We start from the raw sequence: 5,265 nt of genomic DNA on the forward strand, positions 1-5,265 counted from the left end.
AGTTGTGTCCGACCCTCAGCGATCCCATGGACTGCAGCCTTCTAGGCTCCTCTGTCCATAGGATTTTCCAGGCAAGAGTACTGGAGTGGGGTGCCATTGCCTTCTCCTTATAATACCTACTAATGCATAATTTTCCATCCTTTTAGTTTCAACTATCTGAGTCCTTACATTTTAAATGTATTACTTACAGCAGCAACAAGCTGAGTCTTATTGTCTTCATCCTATTGGATAACCTCTGGCCTTTCCTTGGAAGATTTCATTCATTTAAATTTAATGTGATCACTGGGGGGAGTGAAACCAACGCCTGCCTCCGAGCAGCATCTGCGCCGCGGCCACCGAGGGTTTCTCTGGCCAGTGTTGCCCCCACCGGTGTGCAGCATGGGGAATATCTTTGCAAACCTCTTCAAGGGCCTTTTTGGCAAATAAGAAATGCGCATTCTCATGGTGGGCCTAGATGCTGCGGAAAAGACCACCATCCTGTACAAACTGAAGCTGGGTGAAATTGTGACCACCATTCCCACTATTGGCTTCAATGTGGAGTCCGTGGAGTACAAGAACATTAGCTTCACTGTGTGGGATGTGGGCAGCCAGGACAAGATCCGGCCTCTGTGACGCCACTACTTTCAAAACACACAAGGTCTCATCTTTGTGGTTGACAGCAATGACAGAGAGCGTGTGAATGAGGCCTGCGAGGAGCTCATGAGGATGTTGGCAGAAGACAAGCTCAGGGACGCCGTTCTGCTCGTGTTTGCTAACAAACAGGACCTCCCTAATGCCATGAACGCAGCCGAGATCACGGACAAGCTGGGCCTACACTCTCTGCGCCACAGGAACTGGTACATACAGGCCACCTGTGCCACCAGCGGGGACGGGCTTTACAAGGGACTGGACTGGCTGTCCAGTCAGCTCCAGAACCAGAAATGAGCTGCAATCCTCTCTCCTCCCCTCTCACTCCCTCCTTCTACCCTCGCTTTACTCTCATGTGGCAAACGTGCCCCTGTGGTGTGAGTGCCAGAAGCTGTCTCCATGGTCGGTCACAGTGTGCTTCACCATGCTGTAAATGTGCAGACGCAGCCTGCAACTGGGTTTTTATTTAATGTAAATAGTTTTCGTTTCCAATGAGGCAGTTTCTGGTACTCCTATGCAATATTACTCAGCTTTTTTTATTGTAAAAAGAAAATCAACCTACTGTTTAGTACTGAGAAGGGATTTTAGGCACACGGGTCATCCAGGAGTTGTGTGTCAGACGAGCCCAATACTCCTCCTCTGGGCTTTAGATCTGTGTTGAGATCCATTTTGGTGGTTGGTTTTTAACCCAAACTCAGTGCATTTTTTAAAATAGTTACAAATACAAAATAAGGAGAACACTTGAACACACAGAAGGGAGAAATGTGCCTAACGTAAGTTCTGCGGTAATGGCCTGAGTCCAGTCCACCGGTGGTCTGTTTCCCGTTGGGAACATGAAACGGGCAGAGCCAGCCATGATGCCCATTCTGCATGGTCACAGTAGGGTCCCTGTGATTTGCTGTCTCGGGTCCTCCCACACCCCATAGCGTTTGTGCTTGTATTTGTGCATCCGTGGCCGCCCAGGAGATGGGGTGGAGGCTGCAGCCACCGTTCTCAGACCCCTTGGAAGAACCCCGGCCTTTTCTCGGGTCAGCATGGGCACTTCGGTTGGAATGCCCTGGCTGGGGCGGGAGCCCTGCAGCCCCCCTGCTTGCCTGCTCCGGGCTCTCTGGGGTCTCATCAGCAGGAGTACAGGTGGTCATCCTTGAGCCCCAGCCCCTCAGAGCCCCTGTCTACATGTGCTTTCACTCCCTCAGCCTGCAAGGGTCAGATTTGCCATTGAAAATGATAACCTCTACTTTTTTCTTTTGTATTTTGATAAACACTGAAGAAGATGGAGCTGTTAAACTTTATCTTGGGGAAAACCTCAGAGCTGGTTTATTTGGTGTCGTGGAACCTCTTACTGCTTTCAATACACAATTAGTAATCAACTGTTTTGTATACTTGTTTTCAGTTTTCATTTCGACAAACAAGCACTGTAATTACAGCTATTAGAATAAAATCTCTTAACTATTAAAAAAAATAAATTTAATGTGATCACTGGTATGGTTGGGTTTAAGTATAGCATCTTACTATTTGTTTTCTATTTAGTCTACTTCTTTGTTACTCTTTCCTTGACTTCTTTTAGGCTAATTGAATAATTTTATATTCCACTTTATTTCTTTTACTATTTTTTAGCTATACCTTTTTATATTGCTCTAGTGAATCTATTATGCATTATTGATTTCCCAGAATGTACCTAGAATTAATATTTTAGTACTTCAGGTAAAAGGTAAATACTTTAAAACAGTATAATTCCGTTTAACCTCTTCCTTTGTGCTCTCAGTTTTATATATTTCACTTCTAAATATGTTACAAACTCCCAAAAACAAAATCACTAGTTTTGTTTTAAACAATTGCCTTTTTAACAGATTAAAGTCATGAAAGATAGTTTTATGTTTGGCCCTATGTTTACCTTTTCTGGTGCATTCTTCCATGAACATCAGTGTCCAAGTCATTCCTTTCAGTTTGAAGTACTTACTTAGCACATCTTGTCATGCAGTTCTGCTGGAGAAAGATTTTTCTCAACTCTTTCCTTGTGTGTCTGAAATAGTCTTTATTTCACCCCCAAAGTTGAAGGATATCTTAGCTGGATACAGAATTTTGCATTCACAACTTTTTTTCTTTCAACACTTTAAAGTGTCTTCGAGGCTCTTTTTTTTTTTTTTTTTTGATAAGTCCCCAGTTATCTCCAAAATGACTTCTTATCATTAACTAGCTCAAATCACGGAGAAGGCAATGGCAACCCACTTCAGCACTCTTGCCTGAAAAATCTCATAGGTGGAGGAGCCTGGTAGGCTGCAGTCCATGGGGTCACTGGGAGTCAGACACGACTGAGCAATTTCACTTTCATGCATTGGAGAAGGAAATGGCAACCCACTCCAGTGTTCTTGCTTGGAGAATCCCAGGGACGGGGAGCCTGGTGGGCTGCCATCTATGGGGTCACACAGAGTCGGACACGACTGAAGTGACTTAGCAGCAGCAGTTCAAATCAAGATCCAAAAAGGACACTCATATTGCATTTTGTCATTATGGGGGTTCTTTTCTCCCTTTTAATCTGAACAGCTTTGCTTCCCAACACTGTGTGTGTGTGTGTCTGTAATTTTTGAAGGACTGGATCATTGTCCTAAGGAATGTCCTCATCATGAATTTGTCTGAATTTTTCCCTCATGGTAGGTATTTCTCCCTCCAAATTTAATTTGTTCCTGTATCCTCTAAGCTTCTTGTAGACTGGACCTCAGATCTGTAAGATTCTAGACCTGACTAGATTCAAGTTTGTCATTTATATTTTATATTGTCTGACATTAAATATATTGAACAACCTCTCTCCATCTGCCTCATAAGGTTGGCAGGGGGATTAAAGGATCATAAAGCATTTCTCAGCACCTAGCTTAGAGCAAGTGCACATAAATGCTAGCTAATGTCATTATTATCATTCAGTTAGTTATGCCACTGGGTATGCTGCTAGCAGCCCACTGATTAAATGCTGACTACAGATGTATCTGGTCTTACTTTTTAGTTTTGAATTAATTCTCAATTTTTTTAAGTGCTGGAAATTTTAAATCAAATTCTAAATTTATAGCGTCTCTGGAAAAATGAGAAATAGCAACACTGGGTCCCTCTTTCTTCATAGCCTTGATCAGTTCGGTTCAGTTCAGTTCAGTCACTCAGTCATGTCAAACTCTTTGCGAGCCCATGAACCACAGCACACCAGGCCTCCCTGTCCATAAGTATTGGAGTTTCAGCTTCAGCATCAGTCCTTCCAATGAACACCCAGGACTGATTTCCTTTAGAATGGACTGGTTGGATCTCCTTGCAGTCCAAGGGACACTCAAGAGTCTTCTCCAACACCACAGTTCAAAAGCATCAATTCTTCGACGCTCAGCTTTGTTTATAGTCCAACTCTCACATCCATACATGACCACTGGAAAAACCATAGCCTTGACTAGACGGACCTTTGTTGGCAAAGTAATGTCTCTGCTTTTTAATATGCTGTCTAGGTTGGTCATAACTTTCCTTCCAAGGAACAAGCGTCTTTTAATTTCATGGCTGCAATCACCATCTGCCGTGATTTTGGAGCCCAGAAAAATAAAGTCAGCCACTGTTTCCCCATCTATTTGCCATGAAATGATGGGACCGGATGCCATGATCTTAGTTTTCTGAATGTTGAGCTTTAAGCCAACTTTTCCACTCTCCTCTTTCACTTTCATCAAGAGGCTCTTTAGTTCTTCTTCACTTTCTGCCATAAGGGTGGTGTCATCTGCATATCTGAGGTTATTGATATTTCTCCCGGCAATCTCGATTTCAGCTTCTGCTTCCTCCAGCCCAGCGTTTCTCATGATGTACTCTGCATGTAAGTTAAATAAGCAGGGTGACAATATACAGCCTTGACGTACTCCTTTTCCTATTTGGAACCAGTCTGCTGTTCCATGTCCAGTTCTAACTGTTGCTTCCTGACCTGTATACAGATTTCTCAAGAGGCAGGTCAGGTGGTCTGGGATTCCCATCTCTTTCAGAATTTTCCACAGCTTATTGTGATCCACACAGTCAAATGTTTTGGCATAGTCAATAAAGCAGAAATAGATGTTTTTTTCTGGAACTCTTTTGCCTTTTCTATGATCCACCAGATGTTGGCAGTTTGATCTCTGGTTCTTCTACCTTTTATAAAACCAGCTTGAACATCTGGAAGTTCATGGTTCACATATTGCTGAAGTCTGGCTTGGAGAATTTTGAGCATTACTTTGCTAGCATGTGAGATGAGTACAATTGTGTGGTAGTCTGAGCATTCTTTGGCATTGCCTTTCTTTGGGATTGGAATGAAAACTGACCTTTTCCCGTCCTGTGGCCACTGCTGAGTTTTCCAACTTTGCTGACATATTGCGTGCAGCACTTTCACAGCATCTGGACCTAAACTATGAGTGTGACTCTCAGAGAGGGCTCATTTACTCCAGGTGACATTCATTGCCTCTAAGTCTATGAAGGCTTGTAATTCCTGGTCCAGGCTCATCCCGTTTCTTGTCTGAAGAGCTGGGACCATTTCTGAGGTCCTTCTCCTATTGTTTCAGTACTCCAATCTTCAGGAAGGCTGTGACTGCCACTGCTGAGAGAAGTTCCATTTCAATTCAGCAAATGTTCATTGAATCCTTTAACCAAGCAATT

General features: G+C 43.3%; 1 pseudogene; it reads left to right on the plus strand.

Annotated features, from left to right (window-relative positions):
* Positions 1-288: 288 nt before the first annotated feature.
* Positions 289-2,089, plus strand: LOC120880231 (annotated as a pseudogene).
* Positions 2,090-5,265: the final 3,176 nt, after the last annotated feature.

The sequence above is a fragment of the Oryx dammah genome, unplaced genomic scaffold (assembly GCF_014754425.2).
Source record: "Oryx dammah isolate SB20612 unplaced genomic scaffold, SCBI_Odam_1.1 HiC_scaffold_21, whole genome shotgun sequence".
Taxonomy (NCBI): domain Eukaryota; kingdom Metazoa; phylum Chordata; class Mammalia; order Artiodactyla; family Bovidae; genus Oryx; species Oryx dammah.